Source organism: Schistocerca piceifrons, chromosome 2 (genome assembly GCF_021461385.2).
Source record: "Schistocerca piceifrons isolate TAMUIC-IGC-003096 chromosome 2, iqSchPice1.1, whole genome shotgun sequence".
NCBI classification, from domain to species: Eukaryota; Metazoa; Arthropoda; class Insecta; order Orthoptera; family Acrididae; genus Schistocerca; species Schistocerca piceifrons.
This window is the reverse complement of record NC_060139.1, coordinates 116,433,427-116,446,223: the sequence shown is the minus strand read 5'-3', so window position 1 is coordinate 116,446,223 and position 12,797 is coordinate 116,433,427. Positions and strand designations below refer to the sequence as shown.

Genomic DNA, 12,797 nt, shown 5'->3' with positions numbered 1-12,797 from the left:
TCTGTGGACCACCTCTTCCAAGCCGGCCGCGGTGGTCTCGCGGTTCTAGGCGCGCAGTCCGGAACCGTGCGACTGCTACGGTCGCAGGTTCGAATCCTGCCTCGGGCATGGATGTGTGTGATGTCCTTAGCTTAGTTAGGTTTAAGTAGTTCTAAGTTCTAGGGGACTGATGACCACAGCAGTTGAGTCCCATAGTGCTCAGAGCCATTTGAATCATTTGAGCCACCTCTTCCAAAAGGACTGATGCAACTGCTGCACAAGTTGCCATCTGTGCAACCTGTTGGCGAGAACCTCAAGGACAGAGGATTCAGGATGAGCACAAAGGGGCTGTCTGATTAGGAAATGACCAGGAGTGAGAGCAGCAGGAGAATCTAGGTCATCAGAGAGAAGACACAACGGCCTTGAATTCAAGCATGCTTCTATCTGAATTAACACAGTAGTCAGTTCTTCAAATGTCAGCACTGCATTGCCGACGACACGTTTGAGATGAGACTTCATACATTTGATTCCTACCTCCCAGAGTCCACCAAAGTGAGGGGCACGAGGTGGAGTGAACCTCCAACTGATTCCCTCTGAGGTCGAATAATTCACCACACCTTCAACAGTAACATCGTTGGAGAGAAAACGTTTAAGCTTATTGTCTGCACGTACAAATGTGGTGCCATTGTCACTGTATATGTGATAAGGTTTCCCTCTTCTTGCAATGAATCTCCTGAGGGCAGCCAAAAATGAACTTGTTACCAAGTCACTAACTAATTCTAAGTGGACGGCCGTGGAAGCTATGGCAGTGGCGGCAGGGGTGGTTTTATCAAAGGCTACGGTGACCGTGGTGATATGATTGTACAAGAGGACACAATATTTGTGTCTGCAATGAGCCCTACATTGACAGAGATTGATATAGAGGAGCATTTTGGTTCAATTGGAGTCATAAAAATTAGACAGGATAACGGGCCACTCACTCCATAGGAATGCCACAACGCTATCAAAAGGGCATTTGGCGCAGCTCAACATAGTGAATATGGTAATGAGATCGCTTTGTTGAAGGCCAGCTCCCCTATTCCACTTAATAGCAAATTAAAGGATTTGCACCCGTTTGTTGATGCCAAAGGTATTTTACGAGTGGGAGGGAGATTAATGAATGCTGATGTACCATATGATGAGCGCCATCCTATTATCCTACCGCCTAAGCATCATTTGACAAAAATTCTCATAATAGATGAACATGAAAATCTGTTGCACGCTGGGTCACAACTTTTGTTGGCTATGTTGCTTAGGAGGTTTTGGATCCCCAATGGGCGTAACACAGTCAAGGGAGTTATCAGAAAATGTTTAAAATGCTTTAGGCTTAAGTCCAAGACAGCAGTTCAACTCATGGGTCAGCTGCCTGCAGCTAGAGTAAACCAGCCTCATCCATTCCAGCACTGTGGAGTAGATTATGCAGGCCCTATTACTGTAAAGCATGGTGGAAGACGGAGTAAAGTTACCACCAAGGCTTATATTGCTTTATTCATTTGCATGGCAGCCGCAGTTGGCGCGCTGCCTGTGCAAGTTGTAACGTTTAATGTAATAAACAATTATACCAGACAACTTGTTCCGTCTAGCTATTGTGAGTGGAAGCAAGGGGAGGACAGTAAGTTCTCTCGCACTATACATTCACACTCCAATCTGCCACCACGGGAAGAAGAGCCCACGCGCACATTTTTTGTGTGAATGTATAGTGCGAGAGAACTTACTGTCCTCCCCTTGTTTCCACTCACAATAACTAGACGGAACAAGTTGTCTGGTATAATTGTTTATTACATTAAACGTTACAACTTGCACAGGCAGCGTGCCAACTGCGGCTCCTGGCTTAGCTGGAAGACATATACGCCCATCCGCTACGGGGTCTCGCAGCTACCTGCCCGGCCGTTACAACGGCTAATCCTACCTGCGCGCACAAAGGACCTGAGAGGTCCACTTCCGCACATAGGTTGCAAATTCTTCTGACAGGGAGCAGACTATACTGGACAATCTGACCCGCCCAGTTTGAAGCTGCCACTAGATGGCAGTTGGAGTGAGTAGCAGAGTCCAAACAATGATCTGCTGTGTTATTAGTGATGGGCAGAATCGATAGGAGGTGAAGTGGGACTGCGATCTTTGGAAAACAAGATGAACGTTTAAGAGCTTCTGCTGAAGAGGTTGGCTTGTGGTCTTGTTTATTCCAGAACTGATTCCAGATCATAAGTTCCCCTTCCAAAAATGCGAAACTTGGCAAATCATTTTTGTATGTTTCAGCACTCTTCAACACATCCCCAGGGGAAACATCAGAAATGTGTTTTGGTATTAGCTTCCTTAACTGACCAACAGCTTCAAGGTGTACTTTGGTGAATCTGTAGGCTAGTTCAGTGTAAAGAATATCTTGAAAAGGAATCCAGATTGCCACTCTAAAGTATTCCTTGTGTGACTCAGCTGGGGCTCAGTCCTTCTGTAGGGCAGTTGTTTTTATCTCAGTGCCAAATATCTCAGCAAGTTCTTCTGCTGCTTTAAAGACAGGATGAAAGTGTAAAATACTGTCCTGACAGAGATCTTTCAGGCTGTCTTACACTGCTTCCGTGAGTTGCATTGCTCGGAATAGATTGATTTCCTTTTCTTGCAGTTGTTGAGCAGGTGGCAACGTTATCCCAAGCACTTTGACAAGTACACATAAACTTACAGTAAGTTCTAATGACTGCACAGCAAGAAGTAAGGAAATTGCACTCATTGCAGCACTACTTCCACTGCAAATGTTACAATGTTTCTGCAGTGCAATATTTGGGCTAGGAAAAATACCTTGAGAATGCAGGACAGCATCATGCATCTCTACCCAACGTCTTTCACACAGTTTCTTTATTGTGTGACTCTTCTCTGCTGGTAGAGGTGATGGTATTTCTTCCTCTAGTAAGTGTCATCGTTGAGCGGATTCTCTGATGAAGTTCACAACTGAACCAATTATACCGATAGCATTTCGTATGCTCCTGAGAGTACAGGCTTTGCTTAGAGCAAGATTGAGCCATTGACTAGCACATTGACTGTACATTGCTAATGGCTGTTTCTGTGATGTAATAGCTCGAACTCCTTTAAATTTATCACTCATTCGCTCCTCCGCCATAGGATTGTCTTTGGCAATAAGACACGGTTCATCAATGCCATTTACTTCAATCTCGTGCAGGATGGTGTTTGCCAAGTTTTCACCAATCAGGTCAGTAACAGCAATGAATTTTAAAAATTCTTCTCTTACAACACTGCTCTCGACATCAAAGAAACATTGATAGCGATAATTTGGGATGCTTATATCAGTCGTCTTATTTCCTATTATGGTGAAAAATTTTGATTCCTTTATGGTATCAACCATTTTCCCAGTAATAACATCAGCACAGCAATCTAGTATATCATTTTGTGTTGTCTTACTGATATAACCGGTATTTTTGAGTGTTGTATTAATACTTTATTGCCTGTGTGCATCTGAAATTTCAGTAAAGCACAAAAGTTTCCCTCTGAAGTAAATTCCAATGATTCACTGGCCATCTAACTGCCTTCTTCAGGCAATAATCCATCACTGTGACCCAGCAAGTGTATATTCTGGGCTCTACATAACATTATTGTCTTTATAATTGGGATTTTGGATTAGTCTTTTTTTCTATTTCGTCCAATCTTCTCTTTCTAATCTCATGCATTCTTATTAAAACATCCGTTGACTTCCCTTCAGTCACATGCAGAAATTTCTGCCAGACAACTATATTTCTCTTCTGATACTCTTTCTCATAGTTACCGTGTATAATGTTAGTCACTTTTTTATACATTTTCATTGGTTCACTCACTAGTCTTCCTAATTTTACATCATTGTTACCTCATTCTACCCTATCGAAGAGAACACAAGCTTTACAAAATCGCCAGTTAATTTGTTGCTGTAAGCCAGCCAAACAGTTTCTTGTAGCCATTTTCTTCGGAATGACAGCATTTAATTATCTTTTGCAATTTGTGCAGAGCAAAATTTGGTAGAAGGCACCCAAATACATCCATCAGATGTTGACTTCTGTTCACCAAATGACCGATATCATGTTCATCCACAGTCTCGTCATCACATAAACCACTCACATTACATACAGAGGAATTACCAATATAAGCTGAATCCACCATCTCTGGAAGTGATGCCCCTTTTCCAACATTAGTTTTTACAAAAAAACCAGTGAAGTGTCTTTTGTTGTTTAAAGCCATTCATATTGTCTCCTATTTAACGCACAGTGGGAAGAAAACACAATAATGTACGCTTACAAACAATTCCTGAAGTCATCACATTCGTCAAATTCATTTTGCAGATTGCAACATGCTTGTTTAAATTGTACCGAATAGGAATAGCAGTGCCTCTATTACAGCCAAGTTGCAAGTACATACATAGTTGCAAGTACGTACATGCAAACTGAATGGGTCATGAATCCAATGTTCTAACAAGCAATGTTTTATTCTAACCCAGTCTGGGGGTAGGGTCGCATCAGCCCCTGTGCCCACCCCCCCTCCCCCCCGCCTCTAAATCTGCCACTGCCTCTACTGACAATGACATAAACTTCAGTTTTGTTTCGTGAACTATTTCTGTAGTTTAGCATAATCATTATTCCATTTGCATAAACTAATACCGTTGTTATTGTCATACAGGTGAGTTAGTAACTGCTGTATTGCATTGTGTTATAACTATATTTGGTTTATTCGGATGCTAGTCAGAAAGATCAGTTTGCAAGTTCAAAAAACTGGCATTAGTAAAATTAAAAACATAAAAAAGGGTACTGTGTATGCTACAGGGGCACAACTCCCATTGTTTACAACTTTACTTCTGCGATAAAGATTGAAGCAGAAGAAATGGATTAAAATTTGTGCTGCAGCCGGGACTCAAACCCAGGTCTTCTTGCTTGCTAGGCAGAAATGCTAACCACTACACCACCACAGCACGAACTACCCAAGCTAAGTGCCCTCCCCTACACAAACTTCTGCTTTAGTGCATCAGCATATCACTTGGTGTGCTGCTGTCCGTGTTGGAGTCAGTGCTTGTTTTGGGGGCTCTTAAGAGGCTGGAAATCTACATTACATTGAAGTAATAACGGGAAACGAGATACTGACACACTGAAGGCAAACCTGGCTTGAACTGAAAACAATGAGAACACAGCAAAGAAAAGCGATATAAAAGCCCGAGGCAAAATATCAGCATCAGAGACATTGAAATTGACAATTAATGAATATTTCCCAGAAGAAACATGTTTACCAAGGCATTTAATGTTTTCTATGCCTATTTTTGACAAAATTTCGAATTTTTGGTCTTCTTTGTATGTTTATACCGTCGCAATAATTCATCTCACCATAACTGTTGACATCAAATTGCTTTCATGGTGGAATACTAACTTTCAAGATACAGTGTGAGCAACGTAAGTCCGAACCTATAACATAACTACTACAGAATTGGTAGATAATGTCGGAATAAAATGTTATGGATATTCTGTAATTTAAATTTTGCATTTATTAAAATAATTGTTGAAAAAGATGTTCAAAATGATCACCTTAGGCATTAGCGCATTTTTGTGCTTCAGTGGTCAAATTGAGAGGCTTCTGATGCAAAGCTTTTTGTCAATCACGTTTACTGATAACAAATGGGCACAACTTTCTGGTGTCGCCTACAGCTTAGCAGTATTGGCATATGGAATAAAAGAAAATAGAAACAAGGACTGGCACGAAGAACATGCGGACGAGATTATGCCCATCATTGAGGCTAAACAAAGAGCCTCACTTGCTTACAAAAGAAACCTATGTACAGTAACTCCATCCAGGAGACGTGTACATAATTACTGGCTGAAATTATGTTCAGGTACACAGAGAACAGCTGCTTCTGGGGACACTAAGGTATCAAAAAAGCCGTTGGTCCAACTGTCAGAAAAACCACCTCTGAATCAAAGACCGGTATTATATATATATATATAGGGTGGTCCATTGATACTGACCAGGCCAAATATCTCACGAATAAGCATTAAACGAAAAAACTACAAGGATCGAAACTCGTCTAGCCTGAAGGGGGAAACCAGATGGCGCTATGGTTGGCCCGCTAGATGGCGCTGCCGGAAGTCAAACGGATATCAACTGCGTTTTTTTTTTAAATAGGAACCCCCATTTTTTATTACATATTCGTGTAGTATGTAAAGAAATATGAATGTTTTGGTTGGACCACTTTTTTCGCTTTGTGATAGATGGCGCTGTAATAGTCACAAACGTATAAGTACGTGGTATCACGTAACATTCTGCCAGTGCGGACGGTATTTGCTTTGATACATTATCCATGTTAAAATGGACCGTTTACCAATTGCGGAAAAGATCGATATTGTGTTGATGTATGGCTATTGTGGTCAAAATGCCCAACGGGCATGTGCTATGTATGCTGCTCGGTAACCTGGACGACATCATCCAAGTGTCCGGACCGTTCGCCGGATAGTTACGTTACTTAAGGAAACAGGAGGTGTTCAGCCACATGTGAAACGTCAACCATGATCTGCAACAAATGATGATGCTCAAGTAGGTGTTTTAGCTGCTGTCGCGGCTAATCCGCACATCAGTAGCAGACAAATTGCGCGAGAATCGGGAATCTCAAAAACGTCGGTGTTGAGAATGCTACATCAACATGGATTGCACCCGTACCATATTTCTATGCACCAGGAGTTGCATGGGAATTGCATGGCGACGACTTTGAACGTCGTGTGCAGTTCAGTTCTGCCACTGGGCACAAGAGAAATTACGGGACGATGACAGATTTTTTTGCACGCGTTCTATTTAGCGACGAAGCGTCATTAACCAACAGCGGTAACGTAAACCGGCATAATATGCACTACTGGGCAATGAAAAATCCACAATGGCTGCGACAAGTGGAACGTCAGTGGGTTAATGTATGGTGCAGCATTATGGGAGGAAGGATATTTGGCCCCCATTTTATCGATGGCACTCTAAATGGTGCAATGTATGCTGATCTCCTGCGTAATGTTCTACCGATGTTATTACAAGATGTTTCACTGCATGACAGAATGGTGATGTACTTCCAACATGATGGATGTCTGGCACTTAGCTCGCGTGCAGTTGAAGCGGTATTGAATAGCATTTTTCATGACAGGTGGATTGGTCGTCGAAGCACCATACGAAGACCCACACGTTCACCGGATCTGACGTCCCCGGATTTCTTTCTGTGGGGTAAGTTGAAGGATATTTTGCTATCGTGATCTACCGACAACGCCTGACAACATGCGTCAGCCCACTGTCAATGCATGTGCGAACATTACGGAAGGCGAATTACTCGCTGTTGAGAGGAATGTCGTTACACGTCTTGCCAAATGCATTGAAGTTGACGGACATCATTTTGAGCATTTACTGCATTAATGTGGTATTTACAGGTAATCGCGCTGTAACAGCATGCGTTCTCAGAAATGATAAGTTCCCAAAAGTACATGTATCACATTGGAACAACCGAAATAAAATGTTCAAATGTACCTACGTTCTGTATTTTAATTTAAAAAACCTACCTGTTACCAACTATTCGTCTAAAATACTGAGTCATATGTTTGTGACACATTCAAATTTCTTTACATACTACGCGAATATGTAATAAAAGATGGAAGTTCCTATTTAAAAAAACGCAGTTGATATCCGTTTGACTTATGGCAGCGCCATCTAGCTGGCAAACCATAGCGCCATCTGGTTTCCCTCTTCAAGCTAGACAAGTTTCGTTCTTTGCAGTTTTTTCGTTTGACGCTTATATATATATATATATATATATATATATATATATATATATATATATATATATATATATATATATATATATATATATATATATATATATATAGGGTGGTCCATTGATCTTGACCGGGCCAAATATCTCACGATATATATATATATATATGTTGCTATATTGGTTGATAGAATAATATATATTTTGTGTGTGTGTTGGAAAAAATTTTACGATCTTCATGAAGAACTATTAATCTCCCAGTTACAATTGTTAGTACTGGACTCTAAAAGAAACAGAAGTACTTAATCAACAATCTCGTGTCTTTCAAGAACAGTGTTTCTCCGTAACGCACAAAGCTTTTGTCCAATATTCAGCTTCTCTGGTGTGTCACCAGTCTGCTCGGCAGGGAAACCATTAAACTCCCCATCCAAATCCCACATTTGTTTGTTCCATCAACCAACTCGGATGACGAGCAGTCATCATAAATTAATTATGATTATCAATACTAAGCTTAGCAATGATTTTAAACAAAGTAGAATTGTACCTCTCAACCTGTCCATTGGCTCTAGGTAGTCCTGTCGTTATTAAAATGTGTTCAATTCCTTCTGTAATGCAGTAGTCCTTGAATTTTTCAGAAATAAAGAAAGTCTGTCTATCAGTGACTACGTCGACTGAATTCTCAAAATTAATTTACTGTTATTCCATCTTACTAATTGCTTCTGTTTATTTTGTAGTATTTATAGAATACAACCAAGTAAACTTGTTAAATGCGCCAATAACATGTAGACTGTGGTTGTATCGTTTGTGCACTGATTGAAGCAGTCCAGTATGGTCCACGGGATAAGTATATAATGGCTCACTTGCTTTGGATAAGGGATGAAGGAGACCTTCCTTTTGTCTTGATTTCTTATTCACAATTAAATATTTTATACAGTCTGAGATCACTCTTTTTTTACCTTGTCCATCAGATTTCGTATATAATAATCTTGTTTTATTTCCTCCTCAATTCGCTTCACTGCATAATGATCTTTCTCATGCACAAGCTTGATGATTTCACGTTATATGGTGGGTGGAACCACTAAAGTCTCTTAATCTTCATAGAACTTGAAAAGAATTCCATCTTTCATTAAAAAGTTTTCATAAAGCCATTCTCTGAGAATGCTCCCGAACCTAACTATTAAACCATCTGCAAAACCAAACAGTTCATTCACATGACGACTTAAGGCATCTGCATGTTTCATCCTAGAACCATATTGGTGTGAAGTGTTGTAGGAATATTCTTCCAAGACTAAAGCCCATCTTGCTAGTCTTCATGACAAGTCCTTCTTGTTCATAATCTTTTGGAGTGCAGCGTAGTTCGTTACTGTTTTAAAACATATTCCTAGCAATTATATCCAGAATTTTCGCAAGTCATTATCCTTAGCTAACTCTTCAAACCCTTAATTACTGTATTATTTCTCTTGAGAATTTTTTTTTCAGTCAAATGCGAGACTAAATGGAATTGGTCATCATCTGGAGATTTTTGTAATAATATGGCTCCAAAATCTCCTTTGTTTGCGTCCGTGTGTCGCTCAGTTTCGCGTTTTGAGCTGTAGATTTTGAAAACTGTATCCTATGAAAGAGTATCGCTGAGCGCCTCGAATGCTTGTCTCTGTTCTTCTTCAGACTTATATTTTCGTTTATTTCTCAGTAAATCGCCTAGAGGTTTTGGGATTGCAGAGTAATTTGAGGTAAACTTCCTAAAGTATCCTATTAGACTTAAGAAACTTTGTATTTCTGCAATAGATTACCGTTCTGGAAAGTTTTGAACAGCTATTGTCTTCTCAGTAGAAGGTCGGATTTTTCCACATACCCAAGAACCTCAACAGTTTCTTCAAGAACTGGCATTTTTCGAAATTAATTTTCAAGCCATATTCTTCTGCAGTTTCTAACGATAAACCAAGCTGTTGAAATTCTCATCATCACTCTTTGTTGATGTAATAATACCTTCCATGGACTCACAATGTCATAGGGACATTTTTTACGGTCAAAATATCGAACTCTTTCGTGAAGGATTAAAGTTCTTCCATTTCTTTCGGAATTAGCCGTTGCCTCAAATTCGACATTCGAGATTGTGGTTGGATCATTGAAGAATGCGATATCAGTATAAGGAAATGAGAAATGCTTTTATTTTACTTTTATCTTACGGATTAAGTTCCAGATAGGATTTGGGCTTTGTAGTATTATTAAAGAATACAACATCAGCGTGCCGAAGAAGGAAAGTAAGTGATTTCAGACATTATTATCCGTCACAAAATGTGAGAATCCACGGGCGAGTCGACATTTGATGTGCAACGCCACGCAGCACCCCTCAGACCAGCTCAGAGCAGCCCAGAACTCCCAAGAATGGGGCCGAGTCTTTATAGGTGCCGCAGCAATGCCCCAGTGTGTGCGCGCATGCATGTGTACAATAATGGAAAACGAGAAATGCCGCCCAAACAGACCGCGCATTTACTTTGAGGTTGAGAAACTGCACGGAACTTATATTCCACACGTGGCGCGATGCGCCAAACCTCCTTCTTGGCTTTCGTGGATGCGCGACCCCAATGCACCTGATGTTTGTTGTTCTTTTTTATCGTGTTGTTTGGTTGGCCATTTATCAAAATTATCATTTGACTTCACAGTTAATATGTTCTATGAGCTATAACTCAGAATTGAGATAATTTAATTTAGAGAGACGATGAAAGAGAATTACTGTAATAACTAATAAGACAATATTCTCCACGTAAAATAGTAAGGAGACCGTGTTCCCCTCCCTGAAAAAAGTGGAGGGACGGCGTCCATCCGCGTTGCCCCTCCAGTACGGCCCTGGGTGTAATTAGCCACTAAATCTTTTATGTGTTCCTTTGTTTCATCACTAACAGAGCTTTCAATATCTAATTCTGGTTTGTCTGCTACATGGATACACATAAGATGAACTTTCCCTTCTGGTTTCCTAATAGTAACTCCGTCTTTGTTTATAAAAACTTCAATTTTATCTAGAAAATCGTTTCCATCTATCTTTTCTAAACTCATTGTCTCTCTAAAAACCAGATAAAAGCCTGTTTCAATTTTCACATCATCAATCTCAACTACACCTGTAAAATACTCTACAGGAGAGATGAAGTTTTTCCCAGATCCTGTCAAGACTAGTTTTTTGCAAACTTGGAACATTCACAATCTCATAAACCTCTTGTCGTAAAACACTGAAGAACAACCAAAGAAATTGGTACACCTGCCTAATATCGTACAGGACCTCCACGAGCACACAGAAGTACCGCAACACGACATGACATGGACTCGACTAATATCTGAAGTAGTGCTAGAGAGAACTGACACCATCAATCCTGCTAGGGTGTCCATAAATCCATAAGAGCACGAGTGGGGTGGAGATTTCTCCCGAACAGCACGTTGCAAGACATCCAAGATATGGTCAGTAATGTTCATGTCTGGGGAGTTTGGTGGCCAGCGGAAGTATTTAAATTCAGAAGAGTGTTCCTGGAGCCACTCTGTAGCAATTCTGAATGTGTGGGGTGCCGCATCATCCTGCTGGAATTGCCCAAGTCCGTCGGAATGTACAATGGATGTGAATAGATGCAGGTGATCAGACAAGATTCTTATGTACATGTCACCTGTCAGAGTCTTATCCTGACGTGTCAGGGGTCCCACATCACTCCAACTACACGCGCCCCACACCATTACACAGCCTCCACCAGTTTGAACCGTCCCCTGTTGACACTCTTGACATGCAGGGTCCATGGATTCATGAGGTTGTCTTCATCCCGTATGCGTCCATCCACTAGATACAATTTGAAATGAGACTCGTCCGACCAGGCAACATGCTTCCAGTCATCCACAGTCCAATGACGGTGTTGACGGACCCAGGCGAGGATTAAAGCTTTGTGTCATGCAGTTATCAAAGGTACACAAGTGGGCCTTCAGTTCTGAAAGCCCATATCAGTGACGTTTCGGTGAATGGTTCACACGCTGACACTTGGTGGCCCAGCAGTGAAATGTGCAGCAATTTGTGGAAGGGTGTACATTTTTGTCACGTTAAACGATTCTCTTCAGCAGTCTTTGGTCCCCTTTTTCCGGCTGCAACGATGTCGGAGATATGATGTTTTACTGGATTCCTGATATTCACGGTTGTTGTTGTGATCTTCAGTACAGAGACTGCTTTGATGCAGCTCTCCATGCTACTCTATCCTGTGCAAGCTTCTTCATCTCTCAGAACCTACTGCAACCTGCATCCTTCTGAATCTGTTTAGTGTATTCATCTCTTAGTCTCCCTCTACGATTTTTACCCTCACAGCTGCTCTCCAATACCAAATTGGTGATTCCTTGATGCCTCAGAATATGCCCTAAAAACCGATCCCTTCTTCTAGTCAAGTTGTACTACGAATTTCCCTTGTCTCCAATTCTATTCAAAACCTTCTCATTAGTTATGTGATCTACCCATCTAATCTTCAGCATTCTTCTGTAACGCCACATTTCGAAAGCTTCTACTCTCTTCTTGTCTAAACTATTTATCGTCCACGTTTCACTTCCATACATGGCTACACTCCATACAAATACTTTCAGAATCGACTTCCTGACACTTAAATCTATACTCGATGTTAACAAATTTCTTTCCTTCAGAAACGCTTTCCTTGCCATTGCCAGTCTATATTTTATATCTTCTCTACATCGACCATCATCAGTTATTTTGCTTCCCAAATAGAAAAACTCATTTACTGCTTTAAGCGTCTCATTTCCTAATCTGATTCCCACAGCATCACCCGATTTACTTCGACTACATTCCATTATCCTCGTTTTGCTTTTGTTGATTATCATCTTATATCCTCCTTTCAAGACACTGTATTCCGTTCAGCTGCTCTTCCAAGTCCTTTGCTGTCTCTGACAGAATTACAGTGTCATCGGCGAAACTCAGAGTTTTTCTTTCTTCTCCATGGATTTTAATTCCTATTCCGAATTTTTCTTTTGTTTCCTTTATTGCTTGCTCAATACACAG

At 40.8% G+C, this 12,797-nt stretch overlaps 1 non-coding gene across 1 annotated transcript; it reads right to left on the bottom strand.

Moving 5' to 3' along the window:
* Window positions 1–4,884: 4,884 nt before the first annotated feature.
* Trnaa-agc lies at window positions 4,885–4,957 on the bottom strand. The gene has a single exon. It is a non-coding gene; the product is annotated as a tRNA-Ala (tRNA).
* Window positions 4,958–12,797: the final 7,840 nt, after the last annotated feature.